Below are 18,701 nucleotides of genomic sequence, written 5' to 3'. Positions count from 1 at the left end.
TGGAGGATCACCTCTCATTTGGAAGAGATCTATAGGCATACTGATGTACATGTGCCGAGTCCTTCCCACTTTGAATGTATTCTGAATGAATGGGTGTGTGTTGGGAATGGAGTGGAGCATTGGACGGGGGGCTAGCCCATGCAGGCCTATAACCTCTTCATGCATTTTTTCAACATATGTATGTGTGAGAAAGAGAACCTCCCTAAAGTTTTAGGGTTTTAGGATCCACTGGATTTGTTGGTCTAAATCGTTTTTACTGGAGGTCCTGCTGCCACTTTTCAGGGTAGTGGCTTCCCATTGATTGTACAGGGATTTGAAATCCCATATGCAGGGATGCACTCTGGAGGAGTTTTTCTCCGCATTCTTGGGAACCCAAGAAAAGTAGGATTACTGAACATGCAGAGAAGCACCCCCCCATGTAGAGTTGAATCCTTTTCAGACAGGGCAGTGAGCATGGGTATATATGGGTCAGATGTGATTATGGCCCTCTTTATCTGTGCTTTAAAACATCTGAGAAATGTTCATGTGAGTGGCTATGCAAAGAAGGGGAATGATCCTGACTTTGCCCCTTGGACACAGCTGATTTGGCCCCTGAACAGTAACCCCAGCAGAGGTTTTGGCAGGGGAGAAGCCCCAGCAAACAGTGAGGTCTCCATCCCTAGTTCTGGAGGGGATATGGTAGCTATGTCCATGTCCTTGCAGTTGGATGACTTCTCCCCAGAACTAGCACAGTATTATCCAGCAGGACTTCAGGGTTTCAGGCAGGGTTCTCTCCCAGCCCTACCTGGAGATGACAGGCATTGAACAAAGGCAGAGGCTTTGCCGCTAAATTATGGCTCTTTCCCAGGTGAGTCTGCTCTTTGACCTGATCCAGAAGTTCTCTCTGCAGTGAGCTCTCCGTGGTCCTGATTCTCAGCTGCCAGTGGTTCCCACCCAAGCAGCATATCTCCCACAGGCTCCTGCCTGGGACAGGAGAGACTGCCATAATGTGTAAATCCTGCTCATATCCCTGTTTTGCTTGTGAAGTTAAAGCAGAGAATTTCTCCCACTTCAGATAGGCAGCATTATGTTAGCTTGCCTTTCCAATATATATTTTTGGTGATAAATCAAGTACATCTTGCATGTACCTCAGTTCATTACCGAAGAGACTAGGGGTACAGCAGGATCCTGAGCTTCCACTTTACAGCTTTTGCCCTAGCTTACAAAAACACCCAAACCTTTAATTTGACAGACCATGGGAACCAGACTGTACACTAGTCCCATGATGGCTTCCTAGTTTCTGGCTTTGCAATTCTGGCCTTAGAATAGAACACATGAATGTATTGAGACTTAAGCTGGAGAATTAAGGCCTTTGCTGAGAAAGTTGCTATATATCATACCATCTGGACTCCAGAGGGAGAAGACCAATCCGTTTAGAGCTAAGATGCCTGAGTGGGAAAGTTGAGGAGGTCTCGGAATGATTGACGCTGATAGATATTTCTCTCCGCTTTGATGACACCTGAGCAGTCCCTTAGCTCAGAGCAAATAAGGGTCACAGAGAAGACTGCTTTTGCCATATTATCTACTGGTATGATAATGAGCCCTAGCTTTCTAGAGGACAGGATGCTATATTTAGATAAGCAATTCCATTCATAAACCAGGTTTGCTGCAGCAGCTTATTTTTAGCAACTAGGCAGGAAGATTTCCTAGGGTCTATTAGAAAAAATAGAGGAGAATTCAAATTCATAGTTCAACAGCTGCACTGAAAGACTTGGACTTTGGACTCGACAAACTGACTGGCTGCCACGTAGGCCAGGGGTTCAGGACACTAAGCCTCCATTGCAGCTATGCAGGAACGTAATTGTGAAAATTACACATGAGTGACCCAACTACTCATTTTAACTGCTTTAATTAGTTTTGGTGGGTTCTCCAGACAGTCTTCTTTCTCTTCATAGCCATTTTAGTGGTTTGTAACAAACATCCCCTCCCCTTTACCCATATTGGGACTCAGTTGTTTAGCTAATTCCATCTGCTAATTAAACCACAGTGCAACATCAGTGGGGCTTGTCACAACTCTGGGCCCATAATAGAAAAGTTGGAACCAATATCCCAAAATATCACGCCTCCATGGGGATGCTTGCTTACGTAATCAGAAAAATTACTAGGCCTGGTAACAAATCCCAAAGCAACAGGACAGTAATAAAAACAATGGAAGGCTTATCAATTGCCACCTCAATGAAATAGCCTTTGAATAAAAAGCCAAATACAAGTCTTAATTAGATATATAAAACCAGTTTTATCATTTACAAGGTGATTGCAGTCCAACCATACTATTAGCTTCTAGGCAGAACTACCATAGCTAACTTTATCTCTCTCTGCCTCTCATTTTAACTTTTCATTGAGGGACTCCATTTTACAGGTATAAGCCAACTAGATCAAAAGGTTATGCTAGCTCAAATGCCACACCTCCTTAAAGGTGAGATGCCTAGGTTTGCCTGAAGCGGCTATGCTCATTATTTGTATGCTCTTTTCATAGCAGCTGGCTTCATTTGAAATTTCATAAGATTTGTGGGTTCTATCAAGACATTTTACCTCTTCATCTGGAGGGAATAAGAAACATAGCTGTGTTCTGTTGTCTCCTATGTTACTAAGTAATGAGAATATGCATGTTACTTCTCTACTTCCTTCCTTTCTTCCCTCCCCTCCAAGATGAAGGCAAATTCCTGAAATAGTACAAGATGCAACCAGTCCCATCCTACATTCAGATTATGCATAAATGGCAGTATCAGGGATGGGGAACAGTCAGTATGTCATCTCCTTTGTTTATTGGCAAAATGGCAGACCTTTGTGAGATTTCCTGCTACTCTTGCCCAGAATTAAACCGTGGAAGAATAAACTGTGGCAGAATCATATTTATTTTACCAACATTATGGAATAATTGATTGGTCTGACATTAGACATACAGACCAAGTGAAATAATAGATAATCCCAGAGACCATAATGTACAGAGGTGATGTATGATTTAATAACTTCTTCAAAAACAGTACATTTAAACAGCTGAAACAAAGAAAATAGTGGGATTCAACTTTATTATATTAGTACTGGTAGTGTCTACTCTTTATCCCAAGGAGTCATATTTGTCAGAAATAATGTCAGGACAATATGACACATATCCTCCAGCAATGTCGAATGGCACCAGGCATGACCTCTTCTGTCTCTGAACAGCATACAGATCATCCCAATGTTACATGAAATGGAAGCCCAAGGCTAACATCTTCACATTTTTTATATTGATCCATTTTTTTTGAGACTTGGTGGAGTCTCTGGATCAGATTTTTAGGGTACAACATTTTTGATAAAGAAAACACATCTGGTGTGAAGAAATAGGCGCACCTACTCTTTATTTAGTAAATGGACGCTCAGGATCAAATCTTACCATTCCGATATAATTAAAGAAAAGGCTTTTAAAACTTAGTTATAATGTCATATGCCAAGCAAAAGAATAAAAGGTTTGAATTTCCCTAATGGCAATGAAGAGAGAAAAATAGGACAACTGGGAGAGCTTACTCTTACCTGTCTAGGAAGCCAGGTAGCAGATGGCAAGAACCAGTGATAGAGTGGCTGTCTTGCTTGCCGAGAGCCCAAAGTTCAATCCCTGGCATCTCCAGGTAGGGCAAGGAGAGACATCTGTCTGAAACCCAGGGGAATCACAAAATCCTTATAATTTTCAGTGCTGTCCTTTGCTGGTGCCAACTGTTGCTTTCTTGCTTATGATGGTTACAATGGGCGGTATCCAACTAACTCATTCCATCAAAGCAAGCATTTTTGTTATGCAGTGGACCCCCCATGACCCCCTAAAACTGTTATGGGTTTTGCCCCAAGTTGCCACAGCATATTTAAGGACAGTGTGGGTGCATTTGGAGAGATAAGAAGGGGAGTTCTGGGCCCAAGCAGAAATTCTTTCATGGAGGCTGGTCCGTTAGGGCAACTGCCTCACCAGCCTCATGTCTGCCCTCAGCAAGTGCCCACCTGCCTGCTTTTCTGTAACCAGTCCCAGAGGTGTCACTGGTTGTCCTTCGCCTCTTCCTTGTCAGTGTTGTCCTTGTAGAAGACAGCAGGAAGGAGGAGGTGGACAAAACAGGAAGTGTTGAGCTCTGCCTGTCTTTGGCTCTAGCGCAACCTACTGTTGGTCTCTTTGCCTTCCGCCCTATTAGCCCCAGGGTTAAATACCTTGAGTATAATGGGATGCAGGTGGCACTGTGGTCTAAACCACTGAGCCTCTTGGGCTTGCCAATCAGAAGGTCGGCAGTTCAAATCCCCGCTATGGGGTGAGCTCCCGTTGCTCTGTCCCAGCTCCTGCCAACCTAGCAGTTCGAAAGCACACCAGTGCAAGTAGATAAATAGGTACTGCTGTGGCAGGAAGGTAAATGGCCTTTCTGTGCGCTCTGGTTTCCGTCACGGTGTTCCTTTGCACCAGAAGCTGTTTAGCCACATGACCTGGAAAGCTGTCTGTGGACAAACACCGGCTCCCTTGGTCGGAAAGCAAGATGAGCGCCACAACCCCATAGTCACCTTTGACTGGACTTAACTGTCTAGGAGTCCTTTACCTTTACCCTGGATATTTAAAAATGAATGGGGGCACTTTGCAAGAACTTTGAAGCTGGAAACATTGTGATTTCTACAAACATGACCCCTTCATTGCTGATGAGTGATGTATGTATTTTGTATATATTGTACCCTTCAGACAACTATGGATGTTCACACCAATGCAAAAAATGAATGTGTGTGCACCCTTTAGGCACACTGCTTTGGAAATCAAGTATTACTCATCAAAACATGGAAGGCAGGGAATCTGCCTAATGGACACCAAGAAGGCTTCACCTGGACTCTCATTGGCAGCATTTCAAACTGTTTCATTTTCAGCAAGCATTTTTTAAAAACTTTCCCCTATGTTTCTCCGTTCTGTTTCTGATGGTTTGAAACATGTTTTCTCGCTGTTTGTTTATTGCTTGATTATACTGTGTAGTGGGTTGTTATATTATAAGATATTGTAAGCCGCCTTGAGTGGGTGTTTTGTTTAGAAAGGCGAGTTTTAAATTTCAATAGCAATAAAATAGATGAGACAGAAGCTGCTGCACTTCTATTCTCTGCGAGCTTTTTTTTTTAGACTGCAGCCAATTTGCAGTAATTAATGTGATAAGGACAGCAGCTGCAGCCTTCTTTAATTCCTCAGTCTTAGAGCAGAGATAGAAAATGGATTAGTTAGAGATAAATATAGCTTTCAGCATTTTCTCATGAGAACAGACCCTGCCGAAATATTGCATTTTTTGTAGCATGAGTTGGACGTTGGTATGATGAAAGTAATTCGCCTTTGCCTCAGGGACTTATCCAGTTTGAATTGAATGGAAACAAATAATGCTGGTTTATTTTAAATAAAACAGGAAATAAACTCTGATTCAAAGAGTCCACTGTGGGTTGTTTCTGATGAACCACAAACTCTGTAACCAAGACAGTTCTATATTTGAATGAATGTAGACTTTCATGTATCTTTCAGAAGAATTAGGAAAAAAGCAAGGCTTCAGGTGGACAGGAAAATCAGACCTAGGCTATATTCATGTTTTAGTATATACTGGTTTACTGTGTCAGGAATGAGTTTTAGGCAAGTCTCTGATTCACAAACCTCCCCTCCCATCTCTTCTTCTGGTATTAGCATAAGGAGATCAGAAGCTTTCTCTTTCAATTTCAATTAACTACAGTTTATTGTTATGTCGGAACACTAAACTGTAGTTAATCTTAACTATGGTTTGTTGAAACCAGTCAGTTTCATTACTCATGGCTTGCAGTTGGCTTGTTTCAAACAAACTACAGCTTAGAGTAACCACAGTATGTTAGATTTTGAGAACACAACAAGTTCTTGTTAATAAAAAATGGAAATGAAAGCTTCCAAATTCTTCCTTGCAGCTGTACCAGAAATGGAGGGAAAGGGAGTTACACAACTGAAGCTTGTCTAGGCTAACCCTTGACACAGCCACCTATGGTTTAACATGGTTATCTGAGTGCAACCACACAGTGGTGAATGGTGGTTACAGTTTCAAAGGAAGATGTAAAATTCTTCAAATAAAACAAAATGAACCTGTTCATTTTCTTCTCAAACTATAAGTAATTTCCCATTAGGTGTGTATTTGTTCTGAATTTAAAAAGAGAGGGAAATATGAGGTCTATGAGATAAGTTGGTTGTTCACCAGCTTTTGTGTTGATCAGTGAACGAAGTCTTAAGACTTCATTTAGTTATGAATGACTGACTTTTTTGGGGGGTGGGGAGCAGAAATGTGGGACACAAAGGGGGATACAGTCATACCTTGGAAGTTGAATGGAATCCGTTCCGGAAGTCCGTTCGACTTCCAAAATGTTTGGAAACCAAAGCGCGGCTTCTGATTGGCTGCAGGAAACTCCTGCAGCCAATCGGAAGCCTTGGAAGCCTCATAGGATGTTCAGCTTCCAAAAATAGTTCGTAAACAAGAACAGTCACTTCTGGGTTTGCGGCGTTCATGAGCTAAAACATTCAAGAACTAAGCTGTTCGAAAACCAAGGTACGGCTGTATAAGGTGTCTTAAATTAAGAGAGGGAAAATAGGTAGGGAGAGTGTATACATTGTGTATACTGCAAAGGATATTTTAGTGTGACTATAGATTATTATCATCCTCATCATCTTATTATTTATATGCTGGCCATCTGACTGGGTTGCTGCAGCCACTCTGTCAAGGCCTTAGTGTTTGATAGTATGCCTCTCTCTCTCTCTCTCTCTCTCTCTCTCTCTCTCTCTCTCTCTCTCTCATAGAAGCCATTCCATTTGCTTCATGCTGTGTTGGAGGAGCAGGAATGCAATGCACAGACACACAGCCTGATTTTATTTAAGGAAAGTTGGTTACCAAAAGCATGACATTTGTTCACTTAATGTTTAGTAATCTGTTGTGTAATGTATTGTGTTACAACGATTTCCTTCTAGACTAGCCACTTTTAATATTCCATACATTTGGATTGCAAAAGAATGCAGCAATGAACAACAAATGATGGTGTGAAACATAAATAGGTATATTTTAAATGGGTCTACTAATTCAGCTGAATCTCATTTTGAGAAATGGTGACATGACTTTGCCATCTTACCCTGCAGTGAAACATCAGATTGAGATTTCCTGGCTCCAGTTGTTTGTGATGCAGACCATGTCCAGTTATTATAGGAAGCTCTTACAACCAGCATTGCCTTTATATAAACCTCCATATGGCACTTCTAGGAAGTGCATAGATGTATGCAGTTTTGTTTTTGGTCATTTCACACTGAAAATACAATTTGACTTGGCTGTCAGACAGACACAATCTGTCATATTCCTTCTATAGGAGCTGGACTTGATCCAAATGGATACATTCAAGAACATTATCCCATAAAATTGGAGGCTAAGCTTCCAATTTCAATATATAGGAAGGCTACAATTCTGCGGGTTTTGGCACCCTCTGCTTTTTCAACTGAACAGCCTGTTTCTGTGATTAGTGCAGTTTATTGCTTTATCACAAAATAAGGCTGAAAACAAACTCAGTAAAGGAACAGATGGCTTTGCCACATTTCCTAGAAAGGGCAGTTCCCACTCAAAACGGGACATTTTGCAGATCATTAGGATGGTTTCTATAACATTTCTCTGAATCCAACCTATACAAGCAGTAAATACTCAAGTAAATTTGTGAGAATAATCCTGCAACACTTCCTGAATAAAATAACAACACACCACTGGTTAGAATAATAGAACTGTAGAGTTGGAAGACATCCTGAGGGCCATTTGGTCCAACCCCCTGCAATGCAGGAATCTCAACTAGATCACGCATGACAGATGGTCACCCAACCACCAAGGAAGGAGAGTCTGCCACCTCTCAGGAGAGTCTGTTACACTCTTGAACAGCTCTTAGTGTCAGAAAGTTCTTCCTGATGTTTAGTTGGAATATTTTCTTGTAACTTGAAGCTATTGGCTCAGGTTCTAGCTTCTGGAACAGGAGAAAACAAGCTTGTTCTTTCTTCCACATGACAGCCCTTTAGATATTAGAAGATAGCTATCATATCTCCTCTCAGCCTCCTCTTTATCAGGCTAGACACCAGCTCAACCATTCCTCACAAGCCTTGGTTTCCAGACCCTTGATCATATTGGTCGCCTTCCTCTGGACACATTCCAGCGTGTATATAAAGGTAAAGTAAAGGTATCCCTGCCCGTACGGGCCAGTCTTGACAGACTCTAGGGTTGTGCGCTCATTTCACTCAAGAGGCCGGAGGGCAGCGCTGTCCGGAGACACTTCCGGGTCACGTGGCCAGCGTGACGAAGCTGCTCTGGCGAGCCAGAGCTGCACACGGAAACGCCGTTTACCTTCCCGCCGTTTACCTTCCCGCTATTTATCTACTTGCACCCAGGAGTGCTTTCGAACTGCTAGGTTGGCAGGCGCTGGGATCTAACAACGGGAGCGCACCCCGCCGCGGGGATTTGAACCGCCGACCTTTTGATCGGCAAGCCCTAGGCGCTGAGGCTTTTACCCACAGCACCACCCGCATCCCTAGCGTGTATATATCTTTCTTAAATTGTCTCCAGAACTAGACACAGTACTCCAGCTGTGGTCTGATCTAGGCAGAACAGAGTGGTACTATTACTTTCCTTGATCAGGAGACTATACTTCTGTTGATGCAGCCTAGAATAGCGTTAGCTTTTTTTAAAAAAACTGCTGTTAACTTTAACACTGTTGACTTGTGTTAAGCTTGTGATCTACCAAGATCCTTTTCACAAGTACTACTGGCAATCCAGGTGTCTCTGATCACTGGCGGAGGAAAGGGGGGGCAGGGGGAGTGCACCACCCCTGTCACCATAGGGGAGGGGGGTACCATCACGACTGCCCCCCGGACACACACCGTGCACCCCCCCACTGTGCTGGGCGCCATGCCCCTGCAGGCAGCACGCCACTGCCTGCGGGTGGCATGCCACGCCCCCAGGAAGCAAACCACACCCCCATGGGTGACATGCCATTCCCCTGGGATGCATGTCATTCCCCCAGGGACACGCAGTAGCCACGGCTCCACCTGCGCTCTGCCCCTGGTGCCAGAGCATGCAGCTTTGCCACTGTCTCCGATCTTATACAGTTCCAGGTATCTTGTGCCACATGACCCAGAAAGCTGTCTGTGGACAAACACCAGCTGCCTTGGCAAGAAAGAGAGATGAGTGCCACAACCCCATAGTTACCTTTGACTGGACTTAACTGTCCAGGGGTCCTTTCTCTTTTTTTACCTTACTTACACCATATATTATTCCTGCATGAACAGGGGGGCCTGTAAGCGCATTCAGCTGAACACACTTCCATCTCTCTTCAGTTCTTTCCACTCAGTGTAAGAAGGTTGGGGGTTAGACTGGCATATGTGGCCTTGCACCCCCTCCATGGATAGAATTAGAAGCACCTGAACGCATCTGTCGTCTACTTTGCAGAAGCATCAGCAATGTTATAAATAAAATAAACGGAAAGAAGCCTTTTATTCTTTTGCACTGACAAGATCATGATCTTTAGAGAAGATTTTATTTGAAAGAATAAGTAGGCTGCAGCCCAATCCATCAGATGCTTGAACTGAGACTATTTACAGACAAGCTATTAAACTGCTTTCTTAGTGGGCTGCAGTCACTAGAATATCAGGCTATGACTTTCTTGTAGCTTTAAAACTCACTAGTTAGTTTGGGCCAAATTATTCTCTCTCAGTCTAGCTTACCTGTTGTGATGTCTTGATGTATCTACAAGTTGAAATGTCTTGTAGGATGCAGGATAAATAGAGACTTGACTTCACACAGACACACAGACACACAGACACACACACACACACACACACACACACACACAGCGAGGTACCTGCACATGCCATGGTTCAAATGGTTATGCATATTAATACAAAATAGCAGTTTAAAACAAACCAAAGCCATCAGTGAGAAATGCAGTAGGTGATCCGGATTGTGTGGAAGGTACCTCAAATATCCTCAAATCAGTTATGGCTTGGGGTGCAATTAACACCACACTGAATTGTGTTGGAAACTAATTGGAACTTGGAGGCTGATGTCAATGGCAGAAAACTGGTGTGTCCTGCTTTGAAAAGCAGATTCTAGAAATCACTGGGTCACTTGCATTTAGCACCAGCTGCTTTTCAAAGGCAGACCCACCAAGACTGTGCTCAGTCAAACCAGTCTTCTTGTGTGCTACACTAAAAATACTAAGTGTTCACTTATTTTATATTGTATCAGTCTCAGTTTTGCCGTGAATCTTCCACATTGTGTGTGTAATTAATAGCTTCCAGTAAAACACTGAAATGTCTCTGCTCCTCGCACAACAGTTTAGGTGCCACTAGGTAAAGAGCTGGTGCAAGTGTTGAATTTAAGCACTGGGAAAGAAGAAGCCAATGTACAGTGTAATAAATAAAATCAAACAAGACTTACATTGTTAGCAGACTTTTCATTTAGGCTTCCTGGCATATAATACTAAATAAAACATTCTGTAAATGGCCCTTTGCTCTTAGCTTTTAAAATATGGTGCAAATAGAGAGAAGAGAGAAGGGGGTGGGAAAGAAACCCAGGCAAGAGGTTGCTGGCTTCACTTGCTTTATGCTGGATTTTTCAAACAGATTACTAGTCCAAGAGATCATTTCAAGATTCAGATATCCATTGCCTGCACCATTACCCATTTTAAAAATAGAAAGTCTATTATAACTATAAGGGCAATGCTCTGTGAACGAGTGGACTATTTGACAGATTGTGGACTTTTGCATACTCTTCATACATAGAAAAGCATGCCCCCCCCCCCTCTTTGAATGCCTTATGCTACTAGAAATGTGCTTAGTTTGTGATATGCTCGGGGGGGGGGGGGAGAAATTACTACCATACTGATTTTCTGTGGGGAGAATAGATAAAATAGGATTTGCATGAACAAGAAGAGCAATATGCAATTAACTTTTCATATCACACATTTTGACATAGAAAAGCTAACTTAAAAACACCATAGTACAGTGGTACCTCAGGTTACATACGCTTCAGGTTACATACGCTTCAGGTTACAGACTCCACTAACCCAGAAATAGTACCTCGGGTTAAGAACTTTGCTTCAGGACGAGAACAGAAATCGTGCTCCGGCGGCGTGGCGGCAGCGGGAGGCCCCATTAGCTAAAGTGGTGCCTCAGGTTAAGAACAGTTTCAGGTTAAGAACGGACCTCTGGAACGAATTAATTTCTTAACCCGAGGTACTACTGTATTAGCTGCTTTATATCACCGTTCAATTAAAGATGGAAAAACCTACAAAAAATAATAATTCTTGCTAGATAGGAGTTCGTATCTACCATAGAGGCTCAAACTATGTGTAGAGACCTACATTGCAGGGAGCCGGGAACTTAGGTAGAGCACTTTGCTTTCATAAGCTCTATTGACCTACCATTTCCCCTCCTCTCTACCTCAGCTGAGAAAGTGTGGGAAGGGGGCAGGGGACAGAGATCTGACCTCTCTCTAGAGCTGAGTCTTTTGGACCTTCGAAGCTCTTAGAAATAGGTCAAAGCACCTGAACAGGACCAAGCTCTAGATTCTAGATTCTAGGATCTGGAACATTTTGTGCGGAAGTGGATCTCCCAGTCCTAAGAATCACACAGCTGAGGGAGTGAGAGAGTAAAATACAAAGACAAAAGAAGGGAGAGTTGTCTTTGCTGCATGTGTTTGTGTGTTAGGAGAATGAATATTTTCTTGTAATCTAGTGTACACAATTCATCAAAAGGGTATTTGATTTTGGCTCTACAATTTCATCATCAATATTTTGACATAGCAACTTAAACATTCCTGGGGCAGGGGAAACAAATACACTTACGCTGAAATAGCTCTTCTCTCCCTCCCCCATTAAAATTAGTCACTAGATTTCTCTTATAAGTCAATTGTTGTAGGTTAGGTTTACAACTTCACCATCTGCCAGCTTTATCCGCACGTGGGCAACACACATCATATATTGCACCCTGCACATGGTGTGTGTGTGTGTGTAGCAATCTGCCTCATGAAGCTGCTCATAACTTTTTTCAACTTTCTCTGTAGTTGTTAGTTTCTTTAATTTCTACAAGCAGCTGACAACCTAGGCTACAACTCCAGGTTAACCCCAAAATATATATAGCAGTTCCTACAAAGCATTCATCAGCTGAAAAAGAAGAAGCAGCCCTATATGTCAATTCAGTGTTGATGTATACCTGCAATACTTGTTGCCTTTGTTTCTTTCTATTAAAAATAAATGCAGACGTTCCCCTCTGCCGTTAAGAGATCTGTAGCTTTTAATCTAATTGCCAGTTGCCTTTAAGCCTTGAGCTGGTCAACAGAGACACAATGCTATCAGGGATAATTTGTCCTTCCTGTATTTCTGTGGCATGATCTATACTGCTATGCTGAGAAGGGTCCTTGTGGGTGTCAAATGCTGTTGCTGCTTCTAATGGAAATAAAGGGGGGGGGGATTAAGTAACCCCCAAAAGTAAATAGATGTTTCTCTAAACGTAACTTTTAGTTTGCAAATGGCCCTGAGGCCAAGATCTCACCTCTGCTGGGGTAGGAAGGAAATAATAGGTCACTGGATAAACCATTTCCCATTTGAGTCATTTATTGATTGAAACCAACAAACTACAATTGTTCTGTTATAAAAGATTTTGTTTCGAAACATTGAAGCCTATTGTTGTATAACAGCCTGTGGTCTGTTCATGGCTGTTCGTTTGCTCTAATCTAGCTTTCCCCATCACATGCTATGTGCTTTGCAGTGACAAAGAATCATAAAGTTAGGTTAAGACTTCATAATCTAGTCCAATTCTTTGCCAATGCAAGTAGTTTACTACTTCACCATCCCTGATACATGTCCGCCCAGCCTTAAAAACCTATAAAGAAGCAGAGTCTAACACCTTCTAAGGTTTGTCTTCTTCACTATCGAACTAAACTTACTGCCTGGAAATTATTCCTAACGCTCATCTGAAATCCCTTTTCTTGTACTTTGAACCTGTTGTTTCAGTCCTACCATTTGGAACAACAGAAAATAAATTTGCTCCATCCCGGGTGTGAGGGCCCTTTAGATATTTGAAGATGACTACCATATTGCCTCATATTGCCTCATATTGGAGAGCCAGTGCGGTGTAGTGGTTAAGAGCGGTAGACTCGTAATCTGGGGAACCGGCTTCGAGTCCCCGCTCCTCCGCATGCAGCTGCTGGGTGACCTTGGGCTAGTCACACTTCTCTGAAGTCTCTCAGCCCCACTCACCTCACAGAGTGTTTGTTGTGGGGAAGGAAGGGAAAGGAGATTGTTAGTCGCTTTGAGACTCCTTCAGGTAGTGATAAAGCGGGATATCAAATCCAAACTCTTCTTCTTCTTCTCTTAAGAGTCTCTTCTCCAAGACAAACACACCCAGTTCTTGCAACCTTTCCTCATAGAATGGTCTCCCTATCTAGGGAACATATGCTGTCTGCTGCATATTTAGAGTTTGATCTAATATCAGCTGACATTTATGTTTGATATCCAATTATATCAACAGGGCTGTAAGTCAGTACTTACAAGAGGCTGTATTCCTTAGTATGCCTGCCCAGAAGGATGTACTATTGAAATCAACAAATTGCTGTAAACCAGAGAAGGTGAAATTAATGGCACAGTGCTTATTATCCATTCAGTTCAATGGGAGTTCAGTGTACATACTTTTATATTGATAAAGCCCAATGGCAGACAGAGTTGCAGCCATTTTGAACACTGGTTTTCCAGTAGCTTACACATATATGCAGCCAGAGTCTACGATGTAGGTGTTTACAGCATAATCACCCCAAGAGGGTCTTAGTTCTCCCATAGGCGAAGCCTTGGATTCCATCTGACATCAAACACTGTGTCCTGCCTGCTGCTTTGCTTCTAATCTTCTAATGCTCCTCTAAGCTTCTAATGCACATTGCTTCTAACTCTTTACTCTAAACTCTGGTTTCATCTGTTGAGGGAGGGGCCCCAACCATTTGCTGTCTCACACTGAGACCCCTTGATACTTTGTGGTCTTAATGGCCCACCTCCCAGGCTATGACTTCACAAAGAAAGCTAGTCTGACTTAATTAGCTATTACCACTTGCTGATTCCAGGGTATTAGAAGAGTCTAGCACATTGCTTAGCACCCCAAACCTTAATTAAATCCTAACATTTGCTCTATCTAGACATTATAATGATCTAGCACCAACAAACTCATAACAGTATGTTGTTGGGAATAGAGAATGGATTCCCTCTTACTTAAGTCCCTGAAAGCTGTATTTCAAGAAGCACTCAAAGGCACAGGTGCAAAAACGTTTCTACAATTTCCTCTTGGGAAGCAAGGTAGATGAAATGAACTTATACCACTTGCCATTTAGTTTTATCTCATTCTCTGACATCAGATCCATGGTGAGAGCTTAGTGTGGCAATGGAGATTGTGTGTTGTTTCCATCCCAGGAGGATGAATGCAGCATTATAGCAATCTCTGCCAAGCTGGTCTGGCTCAAAGTGCTGCATTAGCAGAGTCTGGTGTTTGTGGCATATTGATACTCTTGGGATAACAGAGTAGCAACAAGCTTTTACTTTGGGAACACTGAAACAGCTCTCTGCTATCAGATCCTCACTGCTTTAATATTTCACAAACTCCATAAACCTTGTTGGTCACTTACTAATTATGACATCCCCAGCGCCTTACAATAAAATGCAAATTTGCATCACGTTAAGATATCCTAGGATTAGTTTCTATCCCCCCCCCTTGTCTGAACTATGCCAACCTGGGCTGCTTTTATGTGGCAGTTTACTGTGGACTCATTGCTGCTCTTGCATGTAAATTTTTCGCAGCATCCACACAACATTGTGCTCATCAGAATGCCTTCACATGTGATTTCTGCATTTACCGTTCTCATGGAAAATCTAGTAAATGAAAACAACAATCTGGAAATGGTAAATAGGGATCAAACGGGGAAGCAGGGAGCATGGGATGGTATTTTGATGAGGTTGACATTGTGTACTGTAGATGCTGCATTGAGTCCATAATAAACTGCCCTGTGGAAGTACATTTGGTGCTTGTCAGGATGAGAAGGATGTGAAACTTCTTGTTGTTAACAGAGAATGGCAAAATGGCAAAGCAAAGGCCATTTTGTATGGGGACATGATCATATTCTCTACCTCAACTGTAGGAAACTCTTTTCATTGCAAGGGCTGCATTCCCTTGTGGGGAATCTACTGGGGGCACATGCCAGAGACGAAAGTGGGTGAAGCATGGACCTCTGCACAGTAGGCTACATTCTGGACAGAAATACATTGAAGGTTTCTCAATATCTCTACACACACACACACACACAGTCAAGGAAGAAGCACTATCACAGTGCTAGAGAACATTCTAAAATCCTCTAGTCAAGTGAGCAGATGTGTTGGCAATAAAATTACATCATCTGGAGACAGAAAAATGGACTTTAATATTATTAATAATAATTAAAATTCTGCTGTGTTTCTGCTTCAGTTGTCATTGTCAGTGGGGTCCAGGCCTAGATATAACAGAGACTTGAACTGAATCCTAGCTCCAGTATGCTCACTGTGATTTACTAAGTTCTTTTGTGTATGTGATTTGTGGGGCCGCAACTGGCAAATCTTAACTGTACCATATTTCTATTAAAGGTCATATAACTAACAGAAAAGGTATGGAAGGTGTGTTGGGAGCAAAAGAGTGAGAGATTTAAGTGTTAGATTTTAACAGCTGGACTGGCTAAGCAAAAAATTTTAAAATTGTAGTGGGGATAATAGTTAGTGCTCCCACTTCAGTATGAATCACCCTTCTTAAAAGGCTTCCATGTCTAACACAGTCAAATCCATTTGTTCTGCTGAAGAGATCTGTGTGCAGAGAACTTGTCTCTCAGATATACATGGGTAACATAGATTTATACCTAAGCTAATTTTTTTTTGCCTAACACATCATTCATATAAAGCAGCCATTGTTATAGGAATGCACAGAATTATGTTTCTGATTTGTGTCATACAGTTCATGTGATGAAAGCCTGAGCAGTGTTGTTTAAAGGCCCAATTCACATGCTGTCTTTCTTGCATGGTCCACAACCCATGCCAACCAGAGCCAGTGTGGTGTCGTGGTTAGGGGTAGTAGAATCGTAATCTGGGGAACCGGGTTTTCGTCCCTGCTCCTCCACATGCAGCTGCTGGGTGACCTTGGGCTAGTCACACTTCTCTGAAGTCTCTCAGCCCCACTCACCTCACAGAGTGTTTGTTGTGGGGGAGGAAGGGAAAGGAGAATGTTAGCCGCTTTGAGACTCCTTCGGGTAGTGATAAAGCAGGATATCAAATCCAAACTCCTCCTCCCATCCTGCCAATGCGGTTCTTCTTTGCTAATGTTAACTTGCTGCAGTCATGTGGGGCTGGAACATGCCACAGTGGCCCCCACTTTGCAAAAACAAAATTAGAATTGGGCCACAGGGTGCATGTAGGCATCATGCCCTCCATTTTGTGCTTAAAGGACTAGTTTCAAGGAATCATAGACTTGTAGAGTTGGAAGAGTTGATTACATGTCCAAAGCTGATGGAAATGTCTTATGGCATTCCTTTAACATAATCCAACCCGGAGCTGGTTGAAAAATTCCTAGAAACTTTCATCTGTATCAGCTTTTGGCTCATACACTCCTGCACACAAGGCTATCACCTTCAGTGAATATGCAAGGATTATGGACCACTCTACATGTAAAGGCTAATGATGGGTGATTTGTCTAGAATTGGGCTCAGGAAACTAAGAAAGTAATCCTAATCCCCCTGATCTTTGCTGTTAGGATATGGTGGAGGTGCCTGTCCCCTGAACTCTGCTGGCCTCTGCTACCACAGAGGATTGTGGTGGACTCACAGAAAGTAAAGTGAGTGGAGAACTACAGCCAGCTATGCTCCTTCTGGTGATGGCAAGAATAGGGTCCCCAAGATGCCTTATATACTACTCCATCTACCTCAGGGTGGACCAACACACAGCCTGAGGGCCGCATGTGGCCCTTGAGACCTTTTTTGTGGCCCTTAGCAACAATTTAGGACACTGTGCCCCACAGCCCTCACATTGCATTCCCAAAGCCAGGAAAGCAAGGTACTGGGCTTTAAGAAGCTGTGAGGGCTTTGGCAAGGGACTAGAGTTCTCTAGCCTTCTTCTCAAAGCCTAGTTAGTGTTCCCCCAGCTTTGGGAAGGAGGTGGGAAGGCTCTAGGACCCTATCAGAGCCTCATGTCTCTTTCCTAAAGCCCAGGACCTTATCTGACTTTGCGAAGGCAGTGCAAGGGCTGGGTGGGTGGGTGAGTCAGTTTTTGGCCTCACTCCTCCCGCCAAGCACAACATGATAATGTGTGGCCTGCAGGTTCCTTGTCAAAGTACTTTGTGGCCCACTTGCTATGAAAAGTTGAACCACCCTGACCTAGCTCAGTATTCTCTACACAAACTGGCAGTAGCTCTGCAGGGCTCTAGGCAGGGGACTTTCCCATCTGAAGTTGCCAAACATTTAATTTGACAGCTTTTGTATGCAAATCATGTGCTCTACCACCAAGCTACAGGCTTTCCCTTAAAGGGAATTGAATTAGATGGACCCTTGGTGTGAACCAGCAAGACAAACAAGAGTCTTTTCTTTAAAATGTAATGTATGAAGAGACTCTTGAGCAGCTCCCATTTGCTAATTCATTTGCCAGACACAAATGGGTCAGAAAATTCATATCTCAAGTTTATTTCCTCAAGCAATAGCCTGTGTTTGTTATTACTGAGAAGGGTTTAATCTCCTTAGGTGAGAGATGGGCTGAGGTTGTCCGTACTGCCCCAGGTTAGAGATGGGGTGGAAATGATTGTTGGGCTTGTTTGTTTCTGACTTTTTGCCTGCTGTTGGGCTGGTATATAAGTATTGGTTGTTGAAAGTTCAAGTGTTTTATTGAAGTAGGAAATGAGTGACTGGCATGATGTAGTGGATATTTGAAGAGTATGATTGCCAAGTGATTGTATTATTACATATGAGGACACTTTTTGTTTTGTAATATTTATGTGCCGTCTGATGCTGTATCTTGAGGTTTGTTTTTAATGATTTGCTTTTGGTTTTTATTTTACTTATGAATACTTATCCTACTTTAAATGCATATTTTTAATACTATTATCAGTAGCAGTTGTAATGAATGTAGAAGTTGCATCTTCTTGTAACATATGTTTATTTTTGTTGAGTTGTAAATTGTTTAGAGATATCTTGAAATATAAAGCTGTACACAAGTTTGGTAAAGAAATAACAACAAATAATTTGAGACAACAGCAAGGCAAACCATACCTAGCAGTTTCCATCCCCCTTTTTTGTAGTGAAATTCATTCTAAAGATAATTATGAAACAGGTGTTTTAAAAGAAGCGGTTTATTATGAGTGAACCCTGGTGCTGAGATAGCGTTAGAACCCATGCGCTTGAAGAAAGAAGCTTTCCTGCTCTGTGATTTCACTTCATCAACTTCTCTTTTCCAATTACAGCTTAGATTCCAATATCTGTCCTTAAAAAAGAAACACTTATGTTGTGTAATTCCACATCATTAATTTAAGTACAGTTTGCTCTAAGGATGGATGAATCTGTTACTTTCAGTTTCTCTCAGTTCAGAGGCACCAGCTTGTGAGGGTGATGGGAGGGGGAGGGAGG

This window comes from Podarcis tiliguerta (genome assembly GCF_965153285.1).
Source record: "Podarcis tiliguerta genome assembly, chromosome: 9".
NCBI classification, from domain to species: Eukaryota; Metazoa; Chordata; class Lepidosauria; order Squamata; family Lacertidae; genus Podarcis; species Podarcis tiliguerta.
This window is presented reverse-complemented; position numbering follows the sequence as displayed.